Source organism: Pteropus vampyrus, unplaced genomic scaffold (genome assembly GCF_000151845.1).
Source record: "Pteropus vampyrus isolate Shadow unplaced genomic scaffold, Pvam_2.0 Scaffold4, whole genome shotgun sequence".
NCBI lineage: Eukaryota > Metazoa > Chordata > Mammalia > Chiroptera > Pteropodidae > Pteropus > Pteropus vampyrus.
In genome coordinates, this window is record NW_011888785.1 from 10,651,048 (window position 1) to 10,671,056 (window position 20,009).

The following is a 20,009-nucleotide window of genomic DNA, read 5'->3' on the forward strand; positions in this document are numbered from 1 at the left end:
CCCGGCGGCGGGGGTGGCGGGCGGGGAGCCCGTGGCGCTGCGCCGCATCCTCTGCGGCGGGGGATGAGAGGTCTGGGAGGAACTGGAGGAGGAGGCGGTGGACATGGTGGCTCGGCGGGCCCTGGACGACGCCGGCCGACAGGGAGGCGCGGAGCCGCGCGAGCGTGTGGGAGCCGGCGCGATAGTGCGTGCGAGTGTGTAAGGGGGAGGGGCGGGGGTATCGAGGAGGGGGAGGAGTCTGTCGGCTCCCCCTTCCCAACGCGCACCCCAGCCGCCTCGGCGAGGGGGGAGGGGGGAGGGGAAGCCTGCGAAAACAAACGTCTAACGGCCCCAACCGCCTGGTCGGGCTCCGTGTGGTGGTCACGGCCGGGACCGCGAGGAGCCCAGAGCCGCCGCCGCCCCGGGCATCGCGCTGACAGGGGAGAGGGGCAACCGTCCGGATCACGTAGCCCCGGGGGCCGCTCGCAGCCAGGCGGGGCTGCACGCGCGGGAGAGCGCGGCAGCTGCAGGGAGGGCCGGGACTCCTGCTTCTGGGGACCGGTCAGGGAGTAAGGGCCTTGAGGTTTCTGGTTCTCCGCGGATCCCGCGCCACCGCCAACGCCACCGCCACCGCCGCCGCCTCTGCCCGCTTCTCACTCCAAACGGCAACTAATCCCCCACCGGCACCCAGCCCCCGGCACCGCCTCCCGGTGCTCGGGACCCGGCAGCTGCCGCAACGAGTATTCCCATTGGCTCCGCCGCTCTCCACCAGAATGCGAGTGATTGGTTCCAGGATAGGAGTGAGAGGAGTGACTACCAATGAAAGTGGTGAGTCCTACTTTGGAGGCGGAGCGTGAGGGGTGGAAGAGTGAGGAGGGGGCTGAGCGCGTAGGGAGGGGCGTGAGAGTTGACAGCCCTTGAGGTGAGAGCGAGACTTTGATTGGGTTGGCTTAGGAAAGTGGGTCCCAGTGTGTGTGCGCGTGCCTCGGCACCCGCAGACACGCGCACGACCCGGTAAGCAGGTTGAGAGGGTTCCACCGTCCCGGGCCGATTGTACAATTTGAGACAGAGAACACTTAAAGCAAACTTTACCTTGCAAGTACACCTGTTCTGGCGGGGTGTTTTGGAGTTGGAACCAGATGAATCCATCCCTTCTCCTTCTAATTTTATTAATCTGAATTTTTGTGGCAAGTAGACTAATTGATCAAAAGAACTTTAGGCCATCAGAAGCAATGTCTGGAAACTGGATCGCGCGATGGGCTGATACTCTCACAGCCTAGCCTAACATTTGTAGTTATGCAGTAAGATGAGATGATCAGATCTTTTGTTCTGAGACCGTAACTCTGAATTGCAGGGGTGGTACATCATTACACCATCAGATATATTAATGGAGAGCACCCTGTTGCCTTTCCCCAAGGCAGATGGCCTCTTGGGAGAAATAATGCCCAACTTAATAATACCAATCCGCTGCGGTAAATTTAGTTTTTATTCTGCAGTGAAACGAAGAGATAGAAAGATTTTGGGTAACTATCAAAAAACCTAAGTTTACTGCACAGCAAAAACCAAGGCTTTAAACCTTAAATTAAGCAGAAACAATTAATTTAAGGGTCTACATTATTAATTTCTTTGAGATAAAAAAAAAAAGAGAGAAGTGGGAAGTCACATTGGTCTACTCTTGTGTCACACTGACAAGCTTCCTCTGATTTCGGGTACTATGTGCAGGGATCAGTTTCACTTAGAAAAGCCATCCCTCTCTGCTTACTTGAGCCCTCAGACCAGAAAGCATACTAGGTTCTGTAAAACGTGGATGAATCCCAATACAAATATTAAAATTACATCCAGTACTTCATACTATTAAGACAGGTGATAGTTCCTCACTTTGTCCCACACTAGAATAACTGACATCTAATGAACGTTCACCGTGCACCAGTAACTATTCTGAGAACTTTTATGTGTTAGCTCATTCTGTCCTTCTATAATCCACAAATAGATACTATTATTAGCCATACTGTGTTATCAGCTGAAGCAGAAAAAAAGCTAAATGTCTTGCCTGAGATTACTCAGCTAGTAAGTGGGTAGCTAAGAATCTAACCCAGGTGGACTAACTCGAGGTTTTGAGTAAGCCCTCTGCTCTAGCACATCACAGTTTAAGGCTGTGGAATACATACTTGTAGAGTACTTACAACAGTCCATGAATCTCATCTGTGAGATAAGGCCCCTTTAGTTAAAAAAAAAAAAATGTTTATAAGTGAAGACAGCCCACTATATATATATATATTTTTTTTGCTTTCCAGAATAACATATTGTAATTATAAATAGAAGAAAGACCTTGCTCTTTCAAACTTGGTATAATGATCTATTGTGTGGTTTTTTCCATCTGAAATTAAAGATTCATTGTTAATTAGGAAATTGCATTTTTCCATGGGAAAGAAGAATGATAAATGGCTTGCTTCTTTCCAATGACTTTTTCAGCTTATGAACAAGAATTTTGACAAATTAAAATATGTAAAGGTAAAAAAAAAATGCTGGTAAATTTCTAAGTTGTTGATTTGATTACATTATTGTTTCATTATAGAAATATCATCTCTGGACATTTTTATATAAATATAAATATGGAACAACCTGAACACATATTATGATAATTCTAAATTTATATCAAGCTACAGTCAGAGTGTTCAATACTTGATTTGGATTTAAAACAACATACCTGGCCATAGTTTAAAGGCTTTCTGTGTTTGTTCAAATCTACCATAGCCAACTTAAATCAAACATCTAAACTGAATCTAAATGACCAACATAGAACTGGTATGATGATAAAATATTATTTTCGGTTATTCATAAGTCACGATGACCCTATTTGGATATTCAGTTACCTTTGCTAAAGAAATCTTGGTTTTTCTCTTAAACCTTTATGCTCATAAAATAAGTACTGATCTTCACGTGTAAGGAATTTAGTTTCCAAACAAATCAAAGATAAGCTGAAATAAACTAAACCCACTGCTTTCAAATGTTCATCTATTGAGTTCTTAATAGTATTTTATTCTTATTAAGGATAGGAGTAGGCTCCAAGGTGACAACAGAAGGTTTAGGAAAATGTTTTCCTCAGTAAATTGGAAACCACTTAGATCAGAAGGAGGTAGGGGCTATGGGATAGATAGGCCCAGTGCAGACTATCTGTTTGTTGAATATAAGTGTAACAGTCTCTGGAAGTTCTACATAAGACTCAATGATAGTAATGACCTCTTTAATGTGTTGTCCTGACTAGACGAAGACAACATCAAAAGCACAATTTGGTGGCATAAGAAATACTTTTGTCTCAGTAGCCCTCTGTCTTATCTGTCTGTGGAACAAGAATTCACCATTAGCTAATCTGAGGTAGAATTACATTATACTTCTTAGTTCATATATGATAATAGACTATATTTTAGGTTTAAATGAAAACTTGGAATCATTGGCTACATATGATTAATATGCAGCCTCATGTGGAGACAGAATGAAATGAGAATCATGGGGTCTACAGAGCTACCATAACCCTCTCTTCTGATTTCATCCAGGTTTGCCAGGCTGTTCATCCAAGGCCCATCCAAATCTAAGAGGCAGTCCAGGCTGTCAGTATTAACAATGAGGTCATGGCTGAGAGAGAACACTAAACAGATCTGCACTGATGTTCATCTTAAGCTTATTAAGCTCTCATGTAGGTGGAGTCTTTATAGCAACAACAAAAAAAGCCTTGCCTGAATTTTTGTCCCTGGCAGATGCTTACAGTAAAACTCCTTACTGCTTGTGACAGCCTACGTGCACCTTTGCACTAGGTGTTCCCTCTGCAAAAGTTCTTGACCCAGATATCCACAAGGCTTTCTCCCCGTTTCCATCAGGTCCTTTTCTCAGATGTCACCACCTTCATGATGACAGCTTTTCTGAAAACTCTTTTTAAAACTGCAAGGAACCACTATGTGTTCTCTACTCTCTAGCCCACTTTTTTTTTTTCCAGAGCACCTATCATCATGTAACCTATTATATTTTGTTCTCTCTGTGTAGAATATAAGAGCCATGAAAACAATACTTTCTATCTATTTTATAACTGCTAAATCTCCACAACAGTGCTTGGTACATGGTAGACAATATTTGCTCAATGTTGTTGAAAGAGTAGCAAATTCTAACAAGTGCTTGTTCCATGAACTAAAACTGTGCCTTTCGTCAGAAAAAAAAATAATGAGATAATAACAGGTATGTCTCTGTTGCAAAGGCATAGCCACAGAATAGAAAAATGTTCCATGTGGCTACTGTAAAACATACAGATTTTTGCATTGAGGCTCGCATTCAAAAAGAAAGCATTATATAAAAAAAATACATATTATAGGCAAAGTGAAAAATATTAGTTCTTGGAGGCTCAACAGAGGTTGAAAATGGAAAATGAAATTGGTAATGGAGGAAAGGCAGTTGAAATTTGCAGAAAAAAATAACCAACTGAAATTAACAGAGAAGAACAGTTGAGAAGGATCAGTTAGGGAGTGACATCTGCTGATTTTTAGTTAACTCTATCTTACTGTTAGGAACAGCTATTCTCAAGAGGCCTGTGTAAAGGAACTGAAAAAAAAATTAAGTAGAAAAGGACATTTCATGTAAATAATAAAATTTTTGCTTTCTTTTCTCCCAGCTTTACTGAGGTATAACATATATAAGATTGTGTATGTTAAGGTAATGTAATGATTTGATAATAGGTATATAATGCAAAATGACTAACAATAGAGTTAGCATATCTATCATTTCATATAGTTAAAATTTTTTTTTTGTGGGGTAAAAACTCTTGAAACCTCTTAGCAACTTTCAGTGGTAGAACATAGTTCTGTTAACTAAAGTCATCATGATGTACATTGTCCCCAGAACTTATTCATCTTATAACTGAAAGTTTGTACCTTTTGACCACCTTTAGCCATTTCCCCGGTCTCCCCTTGTACCTGGCAACCACCAATCTCTTCTCTTTCTATGAGTTTGTTTTTTTTTTTAGATTCCACTGTAAGTGAGATCATATAGTATTTGTCTTTCTTCATCTCACTTATTTCACTTAGTATGATGACTTCAAGATTCATCCACGTTATCACAAATGGCAAGATTTCTTTTTAGGGCTGAATAATATTCCATTGTACATATTTAGCACATTTTCTTTGTCCATTTATCAATCAATCAACATTTAGGTTGTTTCCATTCTTGGCTATTATAAATAATGCTGCAGTGAACATGGGGATACAGATAGCTCTTCAAGATACTGATTTCATTTCCTTCAGATATATACCAGAAATGGAATTGGTAGTTATATTTTTAATTTTCTGAAGAACCTCCAATATTGTTTTTTATAGTGGCTATACCAATTTACATACCCACCAAGGGTTACATTTTCCCCACATTCTCGACAGCATATGTTATGTCTTTTTGATAGCCATTCTAACAAGTGCAATGTGATATCTCATTATGGTTTTGATTTGCACTTCCCTGATGAGTAGTGATGTTGAGCATCTTTTCATGAAGCTGTTGACCATTTGAATGTCTTCTTTGGAAAAACTATTCAGATGCTTTGACAGTTTTTTAATTGAATTGTTTGGGTTTTGTTTTTGTTTTTGTTTTTTGCTATTGAGTTGTGTGAGTTCCTTATATATATTGGATATTAACCCTTTATCAAATATGTGGTTTGCAAATATTTCTCCCATTCTGTGAGCTGCTTTTCTTTTGCCATGCAGAAGGCTTTTTAGTTTGATGTAATTCCACTGGTTTATTTTTACTTTTGTTGCTTGTGTTATGGGTCTCATATCCACAAAATCTTTGCTAAGATCAATATCAAGGAGCTTTCCCCTAAACTTTGTTTCTAAAAGAAGTTCAGAAGAGTCAATAGAAATAGAGGATATTTTATTTTTAACTGATAAATATTTAAAAAGTAAGTATGCAGTTATTTCTACAAGGATAGAAAACAGTGATGAGGATCACCAATTTTTTCAGGTTTCATCTCCACAGCAATTTGTACAGCCAGCTATAGTACAAGGGGCACATCCCCTGAGCTGATACATAAGTAGACTTTTATCATTAAACTAAAAGACCGTATTGTACAAAGCCAGCACATTCAGAGGCTAAAGACTTGGGGAACAAAGTGCTGCAAATATTCTAAATCTTTTCACGCTGTGATATTCCATTTGTTTTAGTTCCAAATGTGGTGTCAACAATACATGAGAGCAATAGCAGTCCTATGAAGAGGGTATGTGTGATTATCATAGCATTATTTTTTAAATGAGAGTTTAGACTGATTAAAATGTGTCATGGATAATTTCCTCCTATCTGACAGAATTTCACTTTTTACTACATAACTGTGTTGACGGACTGTTGTTAAGGTGCAGTCAACTCATCGGCAGTGCTTGACTAGAGAAGTTTCTTTTTATTAAACTTTTTGGAGCACACAGTTTTCAGAGTTCTACTCAGCATCTTATTGAAAAGGTCCATATTAATACATCTAATAGATCTATGTGAGAGTTTAATAGCAACAGTACTAGCATCAGGCCTTAGAAATGCCTCATGATGTTATTTATTAAATGTCTTCTAAGTGCCAGACACTGTTGTGTACTCTGTAGGGCATACCTGTTTTCACACTTTTGTGAATTGTAGTCTATCAGAGGCAAAAAGATATGCCTACCAATGAAGGTAAAAATCATGTCTAAACATATGTTCCATAGAAGAGATGCAAACAAAGTAATATGAAAATGATAGAAGGGAAAGATAACTTTCAAGAAGAGGCTTCAGAAAGAAGGGAATGAAGAAGTCTTGTTTGGAATACACAAGATATATTAGGAGATGATCAAAAAGTCCATCTTGACTAATGGTTAATAGAAGATAAGTTTTGCTCTGTTGATGACAGGTCATAGAGGTTGCCAGGCAAGTTTCACACTTTATTGAATATGCAGTGAGACGCTGTTGAAGATTCTTGAGTGGGTGGGGAAAACATGAGTGGAGCTGTGCTTTATGAAGATTAATGAAGAATAGTTTACAACTTGGATTGGAGAGTGCAAACTGGAAGGTGATTTATCAGACTTTGAGAATAGTCCACACGAGTTTAGGAAATGAGAATTAGAGGAATGGCAGGCGACACGGAGAAAAGACAGGAGGAAAAGACGCAAGGGATGCTCCTTCTCAGTTGATGGACCTTGAAAATAGGAGGTCAGGCAACTCTGAAGCTTCAGGCTTAAAGGCCTGAGGGAATAGTATGGTGGCTTTAACAGGAACAGGGTAGCTAAGACAAGGAGTAGGTTTGGGGAGAAGAAAATGCGTTCATCTATAAATAAAACAACTGGAGGATATCTAAGTGGAGGCAAGTTTTTAACCCCTTTGTTTTATTATGATATAATTGACACATAGCATGGTATATGTTTAAGGGATACAGCATAAAGACTTGACTGACATATGTTATAAAATGATTACCACAATAAGTTTAGTTAACATACCTCATCTCATACAGATACCAAAAAAAAAAAAAAAAAGAAAAAAGAAAAAAGAAAAAGAAAAAAGAAAGTGTTTTGGAGACAGTTTTAAAATGATAGTGAAGTGGAGAAGAGCAGAGATATGGATTTTGGGGTTACCCATGTACACATGGTTGTTGAAGCCATGGGCAAAAATGAAGTTGGCAAAGGAGAAATGCATAGAAATAAAGGAAAAGAGAATCAAGGACAAAATTTGAGAAAATTATACATTAATAGGGAAAGAAAGAGTTAAAACAAATAGAAAAGAAGGCCAAAGGGAAGCCTTCCTTAATAAAATAGCTTGGCATCTCAGAAGATTAGTTTGGTAGACGCTTTGTGGGGTACCTGGCAACTGGTGTCCCCCTTCTCTAAGGGCTAATCCTCCCCCATCACATAGAGGACTTGGACCTGACAGCCGTGTTTGTACAAATGACCTGTTCCTCTGACCATGGTTGGTTTGACATGAATTCGACAACTGACCTAAACTAACCCATTAAATTTCTCCCCTGGGAATTTGGAATTAAGAAATACGATATTTTTCTACTGAGGGCGTGAACTAGGTGAACACAGGAACCTGTGCATGGGGTGGCCATCTTCTATTCCAGGCACAGAGAAGCATAGGAAATCTGCCTTCTGAGAGAAAAAGAATAAAGTGACTTGCAGAAAATAGAAATGAGAACAGGTGATGAGAGAAAGAGAAAAAGAGGGAGAGGGAGAGGCTGTTTATTTTCCCATGGTGACTGTTTTATATCTTTTTTCTTCGGTCCTCTAAACCATCCCCATGCCTACCTACCTACTCCTGACACAACGCCAGTATATTTCTGCCATCAAATCTACAAATCTTTTGGCATTTGGATCCCTTTCTCTTTTCTTTCCAGTGCAAGTGATACATTTTCTTCTCTCCCATTAAAAGCCATTTCCTCTACTTGTAATTTCAATTTCTTCCTCTCTTACCTTCTCAGGGACTTCATTTCCTCAGTTTTTCCATCCCTCTTGTTCATCATCAAATTCTTGATTATTCCCAACATATATGAACATTTTTAAAAAGCAAAACAAAAATTCTTATGCTATTTATTTCCATCTGCAGTTCTAATTCTCTGATCCCGTCACAGCAACACTTCTTGATAGAGTTGACATCCTATTCAATCTATTCCAATCAGGCCTCCACCCTCCATACCACTGAAAACTGCTAATCACTGTTAACAGCCAGACCCAGTGACTATTGCTTGGACCTCATCTTACCCCAACTTCAACATAGTTAGTCAGGCTCAACTTCTTGAAAAGAATCTCTTCCATTGGAGTCTAGGACACTGCAATGGTCTGGTCTGCCTTCTACTTCCCTAACCAGTGGTGTTCAGTGTCTTTCAAGGGATTTTTCTCCTCTAGCTCCCTCTAAAAATTGGGCTTTGTTCTCTGCTTTCTTCATTATAAACTCACCTTCTTGGTAATTTCAGCCATTCTCAAGGCTTTAAATACATAAAATGCTGGCAACTACCAAATCAATCTCTCCAGTCCAGACATTTCTTCCAAGTTTCGTATTCAGATATCTGGTTGCCTATTTGGCATGGCAAGTCTCCACGAATATCTGAAATTAATGTTTCTAAAACAGAGCTAAACTCTTAATTTCCTGCTTTTCCCTCTTAAACTCTTGCTTTTCCCAATAAAAAAGAAATCCTATCTTTATTTTTTCCCACTTCAGTAAATGGTATCACCATCCACCCAGTTATTCTAAACAAGACAACCTGAGTGATGTTCCTGATTTCTCATTCTCTTTCCCTCTTCAACTCCAACCCATCATCCTGTCTTTTTTCCCTGATGTAGATGTCTAATCTACCCACTTCTCTCCATCTCCTGTGCTACTATATTAATCCAAACTACCATTATCTCTTATCTGGGCTACTGCTACCAATTGGTCTTCTAGCTGCTACTCTTGCCTTCCTTAATCTCTTTCCTGCTAATCAGGATAAAGGGAACTATATAGGACCACATTGTTTCCTACTTAAATCTGTTCATTGTCTTCCAGTTTCTTTGCAATGAAATCCAAATTCCTTAAAATAGCTTAAAAGGCCTGGCCTACTCTGGCTTCTGCCCCCTTTTCTACCTAATCTTGCTTTATGCTCCTCTCTCACCCTTTAAGTTCCAGCCACAGTGGACTCTTCACCTCCCCTGAGAGACCACTGCAGAGCCTTCACGCAAGTGGGTCCTCAGCATAAACACACCTTCCACGTCCCCACTCCTCAGTTTCTCTGAGTGGCTTCGTCACATTCTTCAGGTCTCAGCTTAAGTGTCCTGACTTCAGAGTATCCTTTCTGAGTCCTCACCCATTACTGATAACCTGTCATCTATCATTTAGCCAGTTTGTTTCATCTGTAGTGCTCATTAAAAGTTGTAAACATGCACTTGTTTACTTGCTTGTTTAAGCCTTCCCCACTGTACTGTGGTCTCTAAGGGCAAGGAAGAATCTTCTGTTTACTTATAGATCACTTAACACCTTGCCAGTGCCTACAGTATAACAGATACTCAATTATCTGTTAAAACTTTATCAGTCACTGATAGCTTCCTAGTTCCTGATTCCAGTTCTGGTACAGCCTTATTACATTTTTTGTGGTTGAGTTTCCTGTAGTCGTAAAATCCCCCTTGTTTCCATTTATTGGTTTCTGTTTATATAATTAAATGATTGATGAAGTTTTTAAAAGGATGAAGTGATCAGCAATGCTGAATGCTGTTGAATGAGCAAGAAGGTTAAGGGCTAAGCAAAAGTCATTGGATCTCATCACTGGTAATCTTCAAGCCAATAGTGTCTGTAAAATAGGGTTCTGTGGAAGCCAGATTACAGTTAGGGTGATGGGGAAGGTGAGAAGGTAGATGAAACCAATGTAGAATACTCTTTTTGAGAAATCTGACAGTAAAAATAAGGTATGAAGTAAAGTGGGGTCTTGGGGTTGAGCAGAGTCCAAGAAAGTATATGTTGGTTTAGTTTAAAAAGAATAGAGAAGAAACATCTATTGATAATGCCTGTCAGCCAAAGGAGAAAAATATTGAAGAAACAAGGTTTAAATAGGGAGGCGGATTAATAGATTCAGCTTCCATGAGGCAGTAGTGGATTTGGTTGAGAGCACAGGTTTGAGAAAAAGGGACGGTGTTCCCTCTCCATTCCAGGAAGGGGGCAAGATAAGAGAATGAAGGTAAAGGAAAAGTCTTTGTAGAGCAAAAGAAGGTTGAGTGTGGCTGCTTCAGGATGTAGCTAAGTTATTTACTACTGGTTTTCAAAGGGAGGGTCAGAATGTCTTGAAAGACTTTTTTGAACCACACCTCCTTCCCTTTACTCCCTCACCTCCCTACCGGAGGCTACAGATGTTGTCCACTGCCACTACTGCAGAGACTCATTTCTGCTGAAGGTCACAATGGTTGATGGCAATGTGCGTTATTCCTTAACAGTGGAACAGGTGGGATGGAACAGAAAAACACCTGCCGTCACTGAGGAGACGGGTAGTCAGAAGGGAACATGGGGGTTTGAAAAGCTCTGACATCATGAGGAATCTGACAAGGACACAGCACCATGTTTTCCAAACATGTAGATCGTCAGGCACACTGGAGGCCCTTGGTAAAATTATAGACTTCAGTCCCCTTCCCTGGAGAGTCTCATTCTGCAGGTTTGACAGTGGAGGGCTAGGACTATAATTTTTAACAAGTTCTCCAGGTGATCTTTAGAATCAGGCGAACTTGAGAAACAATGGATTAAAAATGAATAAATGGTAACCAAATTTAATTGCAGGCCCAAAGTATTTTCTCAACTTTTAAACAAATAGAAAGAAATGTTGATAACTGACATCAACTCATTGAAATTACCTTAAAGAGAGCCATTTTCAAAGCATTGGTATCTAATTCTACGGTTCCAAATAATCTACAATATTATTTAAAGATAATACTAGTTTGTAGATGCTTCTTTGAGAAAATTTCATTGAGAAAAAGGTAAATGGAACCAACCAGCTAACAGTTATTATTTATAAGATAACGAGTCAGATATTTTAAAGCCCGTTCTGCTTCTAGTTTGCTTAGCTTCCAGATTAATAAACTAAACATAATAAAATCTAAGAATGTAACTTGATCTTACCCATTCCTAACATTCTTAAAGGAGATCTTTTGCACACCAGCAGCAGAACTGCTAAGAGTAGATTCAGTTTAAAATACTTTTTCTATTCACTCCCAGAAAGAGTGATTTGTATTGATATACAATAGTCGGGCCCCAGACCACTTTCTGGAACCACAGAGCCCCACTAATTTGTACCAGTTTTCCTCTATTCTAGTTGGCCCTGACCATCAGGTATAAATTAGTGCTAAATCAATATTAGCTGATACTTCCCCAGGTGTGGGAAGTGCGGAAACCTGATCACATGAGCAAACACAGCCCTTCCTGGCTACATTTAAAATAAGATGGTTATTATTATACTGTATGTGGAAAGGTTTTTAAACAAATCTCATGCCACTTTAATTTGCATTAACTTGATGTACTGATATCATAGTCAGAATCCATTTTCAGTTATTAGTTTCCCTACCACCCTTCGCACTTTCTTCATTCTTTCAGAGAGACTTCTCCTGCCCTTCCAATTTCTTCTCACCTCCAGCCATGATGCCTCACACTGATTTTCATGTCTTGTGCTACTGACCAGGTTGAGTGGATGAGCCAAAGGGGACTTGGTTTACATACCTGCTTTCATTGTTCACCTTGGGTGGAGGAGTGTCCTAAATAAACTTCAGTTTTGCCACAACACCATTACTCAACAAGGTATTTATACAAGTGTCACTTAATAAAAAAAATAATCAAGGCACTGAAACTTGTTATTGAGGAAGGAAGCTTTATCTGCTTGCTTTCTTTACTCAAGGGCGAATCTCACTTTATTTTTTCTTAGAAAACTCTTAAGGGGTTTTCTTTAAAGAAAACGTGAGAAAATCTGGGAGAACACAAGTACTGTAAGTCAGGTTTAAGATAAATTTACCTTTGAATGGATTGATTCCTTTGTTAATTATCAATGACAAAGAATATTGTTATTTCTCTCAACACTTCCAAGTCATAGCTACTCAAGGTGTAGCTATACATTTAACACAATCATAAATATTGAAAACATGTTAAATATTTAGCCATAGATAAAAACAGAAACAAATATTCAAAATTCCAACAAAATGGTATGACTCTACTACATTTTTTCTCTTCTCTATCTTGAGTTTTATAGACATTTCATAGTATGTTTAAAGCATTTTCATATCTATAAACTTCCTGCATGCAACAATTCTGTGAAGTAGTTAGAACACATATAGTACTTCATTTTACAGATGGGAAAACTGAAGCCTGCAACATTGACTAGGGGCAGAGCTATCACATGAGAGATTCAGAACTGGGTATCAGATCTTCTGACTCCAGGCCCAGTGTTTTCTCTTCACTATGAAAATGCCTTTGTAGCAAGAGAGTTAGGGATATGATCACTTGGTAATAGAGAAGCATGGATCTTTTCTATCCTTAGTCTTTGAAGAACTTATGAGCTAACTGTGAGAGAGAAGACACTTCCTGCCTGAGAGATTGATTACCTACATACAGGACAACCTGATGATGTACCCTGATAGGAGAAGGGCTTGTCTGAAGGTCCTAATTTGCTTTAAACATCCAGAGTTCCTGATAGGAAGACGGGGTGTGGTAATTATATATCTTGCTTTTGGCTTATCTTCTCCATATCCTCACCCTCACAGATGTCTTTCAAACATTGGTAATTATAGCTTTCAGAGCCAAAGCCTACAAACCCATAAGCCACACAGATGACATACTAAAATGTACTCAAAACATGTAAGGCTGAAGGAAATTTCAGTGCTACTAGACTCATATTGAAAGAAAACTGCTTATAAAAGAGGTAGCCTTTCTTTCTATGACACATCTGTACTCTACTACATAGGCGTGCAATTGTATCTTGTTGATCTGTGGGGGTGTGCATTAACTCATTTGCCTCTAAATTTAATCAGTGACTTAAAAATAGACTACAGTATGTGTGTGGATGACAAGACCATATGATTAAAACCAAATACAGCTGTCTGACATTGGAAAACGGATCCAAGTTAATGAAACCTACTTGAAACGACGAAGGAATTGCTTCTAAGAAAGATGAAGAATCAGTATCAAGACATGAGTACAACACAGAAAAGCAGTTGTCCTTGTCATGCCTATAAATGGAACTTGAGTTAATAACATCATAATTTCTTAAGCAAGTTCTTGCTATAGTGGCAGCAACCTAACATATGTTGGAATTTTCTACCGTATGTATCACTGGCCAGACCAATGGTAATATATCCTGTCTAATTTGGCATCCCACAATTTAGGAGGCCCTGAATGTTTAACGAATTATGAAAGTAGACACTAGGAAAAGTCAAATGAATTATATTGTTTTATTGGGTTTGAGAAGCAGTTCAGAGGGCTTAGTAATGGTCTTCGGGTAGAGTTAGTGCCATAAATATTGGTGTGTGGGTATTTTTTCATTGCAGTAAGAATGCAAGGAAATGTTAGAGATTTGAGAAAGACAGGATAAATGGAAAGAACTAGCATATGTTCAGCACCTATGTTGTGCTGGGTATTCTGTGCACATTATCTCATGGAATCTTCACAGAAAACTTGCAATTGATCCTGATAGAAACTGAGAGAGAGTCATAAAGCCAAAAGTCAGAGTCATTTATCTGGTACTTGGTCCTAGGGTCTGTTTACCTCCAAGTGTTGTGCTCCTGACACCACATCTCTGTAAAACTACATTGGCCTGGATTATGGAATCTTCTTCCTTCATTAAATTCATGAATAGATTCTAGAGACATATCTGAGATAGCGATGTGGTATTCCTATCTAGAAATAGGAAAACAAATTAAATTCCTCTGAGGTCACCTTCAGCAGTAATTTTAGATTAAAAGTCTGATCTAGAGATTTAGTCCAAGGCTTTTACTGGGTACATTATTATTATTATTATTATTATTATTATTATTATTATTAAATCATTAAAGGTCTGAGATCTTCAGCATGAGTAAGACTTTAGGTGTTCATATTTAAAGTTTTCTCTACCTACTTAAATGTCCAACAATAAGGAATTGGTCCAATAACCAGAACACAACCATACACTGGAATTTTGTGTGTGGTTAGAATTATGTGCAAGGAGACATATCCAAAGAGAGTGCTAGGAGCGATATCAAAGAGTAGGTGAAAGAAACTTTAATGATATAAGAAAATGTTTTCATATGTTATCAAATTTAAAAAATCAAAAAAAAACACTATAAAGTGTGTTTCCAATTAAATTTAAATACAGATTTACGTATGCATGGATAAAAACAACTGGGAGAATATAAGCCAAAGTATTAATGGTGGTTCCCTGTGGGAACTGTGCTAATGGGTGGCTTTTATTTTCATCTCTGGGCTTCTCTAAAACAAACAGGTCTTATATTTCTAGAGAGAATGCTTTACATACAACAGACACGTGCACACACTACACAATTTTCTGTAAAAGTTTTAAAATTTGGAAATAGAATAATAATATGTCAATGCAATTATGTATAGGACAAGGGAAATTTATTAAATAGCATCAAGCTCATTGGTGGCAGTAAACCGTCAGTGTACCCATCAATGGAAATAAAATTGGCTCTTCACGTAATTTCTTATTATGCTAAAATGATTATATATTACTATCAGAGTTCTTTAAGCACCCGGCCTAAAACTGTGTACTCGGAAGGCACACAAAACACACAGCTAAGCATATGGCACTGTGTGTGTAAAATAGAGATAATATCACAGCTAGCTCATGGGGTTCTCAAAAGATTTAAATAAAATAATACTTCTAAATCTGCTAGCACAGTGCCTGACACATAGATAACTACCAAGAAAGTAAGCACCCAATAAATGTTATGTTCTTACTGATAAGCTAAAGAACAGAATAATTCTATAGAGGAAGATGTTTATTGATCTAAGCAGTCTATATCAGCCACCTGGCACACATATTTCATTTTAAATAGCCATGCAATTAATGTAGGTGGTGTCCAAAGGAATCTCTGGCACATTGTAATTATGTAGTACATTTCATTCACCACACTTACCAAGTTTTAGTGAGTAATGAAAACAGGAAATGAAGCCATGATATAATTCAAATTTTCTTTAATGATTTTGCTTATATTTAATATTACCAAGAATTATTGAAATATAAAAAGAATTAGTACTTTACAGCTGCACTGTTATTTGCCTGTATCTAATTTTTTATTTGTGATTAAAAACAACTTTGAATTAGTTATATCCTTTATTATGTAATACAAACAAAAAGCACATCTAAATTTCTTCTTTGAAAATACCATCATCCACTGGAGACTGTCTTAGTTCAGACTGCAATAACAAAAATACCACAGACTGGGTGGCTTAAACAACACACATTTCTCTCTCACAGTTCTAGAGATTGGGAAGTCCAAGATCAAGGTGCTGGCAGGTTTGCTGTCTGGTAAAAATCTGCTTCCTGGTTCATACATGGCTATCTTCTCACTGTGTCCTCACGTGGCAAAAGGGGCGAGAGAGCTTTCTGGGCTCTCTTTTATAAGGCACTAAATCCACACATGAGAGTTCCACCCTCATGACCTAATCACCACCCAAAGGCACTACTTCTCCATACCACCACTTTGTGGGTTAGGATTTCAACTTAAAAGTTTTGGGGATCACAGACATTCAGTCTATAGTAGAGACATACACTTGTTTAAATGTATTTTAATTATCTACATTAGATAAAAGTAGAATGGTTAAATGTCCCACATTTTTTAAGGGAAATCGTTTAAGCAGAGGTCACATTTCTAGATGAAGACACATTAACCCAATGATTTAAAATAATATGACTTGGGTCTATCATCATATTTCAAGATCAAGAAGAAAAACCTCAGTTACCTACTTAGTGAAAGATGCTACAATTATAACTGGTAAGAAAGTGATTCAGAATATGAGTGGGATTTTAAAAATTAGACTTGTTTGTCCCCCACTCTGAGACCAGAAGTATTTAGGGGGGCAAAAACCTAGATGCCTTGGTGGCAAATGTTTTGGTATTTGGAAAATAAAGATGTCTTTTTCCAAATGTAGCCATTTCCAAAATGCAACTAAGGACTATACCTACCTGTCAACTCTGCCCCTTTCTTTCTCAGCCCTCAATCTCTGACTATCTTCTCAGAAGCCCCTTGTATGATTCCCTAAGGGACTATTGCTAATTAATGTCTTCTCTGGGTTCTACCTTCCTCATGACTATTGCGGCTTTTTTTTTTCCCCAGGAAAAAAGTTTGTCCTCAGTGGTACATGTCAACCCTTGCCCAGCCTCATAACTTGTTTTCTAGATGACAGGTTTAGCTTTGGCCCCAGGAGGCAGGATAATGGGAGAGATGGGGAGGAGCCTGGAGAGGGTTCAAAATACCGACCGGCACCATTCGATACATAGCTGGGTAAATTCATGCCTCCGAAGACCACAGGTTTCTCTATTTCTTTATATATGCTCAGTGGGATTTCTTTAAACTTCGTCACATTTCACATATGAAACATTTTTATGTTTCTTTCTGTTTCTGCCATGTGCTTTAAAAGATCATCAATTTTAAAGCAAGGAAATGAGAATACAGGTAAAATTCAAAAGGGAAAAGATGGGAGTCTATAAAAAGTTCCCTTACCCTCTCTCAGAGCAAATTCACATTTGACTGAGTAGTGGTTCTACATTTATATTCCAGTTAGATGATTATTCTTGTCGATGAATAGAGAATGTATATTTTTCTTTCCAAGGGGAAACTACATGACTCCAGATTTGGATACTAGACACAATAGTTAAAAAGATGATGGAAATATTTATTTTCTATCAGTAGGTTTGGAAGAGAATATATTTTGGATCCGGAAAATTAAAAGCACTTAAAGAAGACTGAACTTTGTGTTGTACAGACTCCCCTAGACAAGAAGGAAGCCACGTGAATGCTGAGAGGCAAATCAGTGAAGTGGCCTGAGTTTCGCTTTCTTCAGCTTTAAAGTCTGGTGACTAAACTGGTCAAGCAGAAGATATAATAAACATAGATTGGAATAAATCTGCATTTTCCAAGCCTGATGAATTTTAAAAACTGAATTGACTAACTGGAATCTTGAAGACAGAAGGGAAGTACCCAGTCATGCCTCCTGAAGAAAGAGTAGTCTAAAAATTATGTTGTGTCTGAGGACACATTACAAAGAGATAGAGGCTCAAGATCACCTGGAGGACCACTGCCTCCACTCTGAGACTGTAAAGAAAGGGCTGGGAAAGGAATATTCTCCATATAAGTATGAATGTTAAAATGTAAACATTTTTTATTTCAATCCAAAAATAAATAAATGAATTAAAAGCCAAAGATGTCTATTCTAATTTAAACTCTCTGTCTAAACCTAATATGTAGTGGGTGCTAAAAAAATCTGTTTATGGTATGTGACTGAATATTCTCTATGCAATGTGTGTGTTAACGCTATAGTTCATTTATTATAAGGTAGTTTTTCACATTTTAATATCTCTGAAATATGGATAAATTTGAAATTAATGGCATGTCATAGTTTAATTAGCAGCATCTTTTTCTTAGCACCACTTAAAAGAATGACACAACTTACATAGATGGTGTCTTGATTTGATGAAGTACAGTATTCATTACAGTTTAAAAATCACAACTCTATCTAGAGTCCTAAGGACCTCATAGATGTTTTAGTATTTGTAAGTTATCTTAAGAGTAAGCTGGAAAATGCTAAAGAAATGCTCCTGAGAAGGACTGCTCTTGGAAGCAAAAGTGACACGTATGTTCAAGAGGAAGTCTGCGGGCAAAGAAAATGAGCCTAATGACAACATCAGTGCTTTAGGTCTGGCATCATTCAGCTAGGTCTCTTATGCTCCATTCCTAAACTCCTAAAGCTAGTTCTAGTCAGTTTCAGTCCCTTCACATTGTATTGGAGACCACCAATACATGTGATCTCCAATAAAGCTGGAATCCATGGAAAAGATTACATACCCTAATACTGAGCAGAATAGTAGGCATAATGTATTTTCTAGGTATTATATTTACTCAGGGTTTGGCTGTCAAAGGTGTCATACTTTAAAAGATTTAGAACCTCATAAGACGTATAAAATAAATGTCTTTTTAAAATCTTAAAGCATTTTTGTCCCCCTCTTTAGATCAGCTCAGAACAGCATCAGTTCTTCCATTAGGGCTTCAGCAAGCTCAGCAAAGAAGTCAGTATTTTTGAAGATTAAAACAAATAACTTACTATTTTAAAAAGATGAATACACATATCATATATAGATAAGACTGTGGAAGAGTGTGTCAACAGTGGTTACTTCTGAATGAAAACTGTCAGTTCTTTTTTCCTTATCTGTATTTTTAAACTTTGCCACAATAAACATGTGTTGCATCTGCAGTAATTTCAAAAAAGCAATAAGGGCTTTTCTTTTTTTACAGTTAAACAGCGGATACTATAAAGTACAGCTGGAATCTTCGAGGATGCATTTACCTAATAATTTTTTTCCAAAAACATTACAGGCATCGTCCATTCCAGCCCCAAAGTCTAATTTAAAGTCAGTCATACATGAGACAGTGAGGACCCACAAGATGGTGTAGAAGGAATAATTCTGACCTCCATCTTGATAGAATGGAGACTTCAGCATGTTTCTGTGTGTTGACAGTAAATGTGTACATGTGCAATTCGCTTTCTCTGGCCAGGTCACACAAGGGAGCAATTAACTTAAAAGCATAAATTTCTTGATCTGGATTTTATTTAGAGTGCTGGAGCTGAAGTCTTTTTATTTACATGTCACTTCAATCCCTTAAAGCATAAAAACCCTTCAATATAAGTCTTTTCTCCTACTGTAACCACGTTTGTGCCAACTTCAAAATACTGAAAAGCACTATTTGAACATAAGTGATGCAGTGCTAAATGAAATATCCTCTATTGCTTATCTGTTAGCACAATTTTAGGATGCTGTACCTCCTTTACCATGTATTGGGTAGAAAATTATTTTTCTGGGTTTTATATTACTCAGAAAAAGTCAGTATTATTCAGGTTCTTTGTTTCCTCAAATCATGTTATTAACATATATTGACATATAGATCTTCCTCTTTTATCTTAGGTGTATGTAATTTTATCAGCTTTGCAGGAAAAACAGATACCCTTAGGATCTGAACTGGTATGTGAAGAGATAAGCTCACTTTTAGCTCATGCCTAATAACATTATATTATTGTTTAGAAAGAAATAGCAGGCTATGTCTAAAAAATTTTAATATATTTTTTCTGTCATCAAATAACAAGTGAATTATCCTACTGATAAACCATAGAACTCATATCAAACTGTGAATGGTGTCTAGTTCCTCCGTTTTTGCCAAGTAAGAGCAGAGAGGAACATTACGTGATGGGCAGCATTTTAGTGACATTTGGAACCTTTGTGCAGTTAGCACTTCACATGTTGCTCAGAGAGCATTCTTTCCGATGATTTCAGGGGGAAAATAAAAGGG

At 38.1% G+C, this 20,009-nt stretch overlaps 1 long non-coding RNA gene across 1 annotated transcript; it reads left to right on the forward strand.

The window, feature by feature from the left end:
* The first annotated feature begins 277 nt into the window (after window positions 1-277).
* LOC111742463 lies at window positions 278-17,870 on the forward strand. Its single transcript, XR_002781338.1, has 2 exons — window positions 278-807; window positions 17,358-17,870. It is a non-coding gene; the product is annotated as an uncharacterized LOC111742463 (long non-coding RNA).
* Window positions 17,871-20,009: the final 2,139 nt, after the last annotated feature.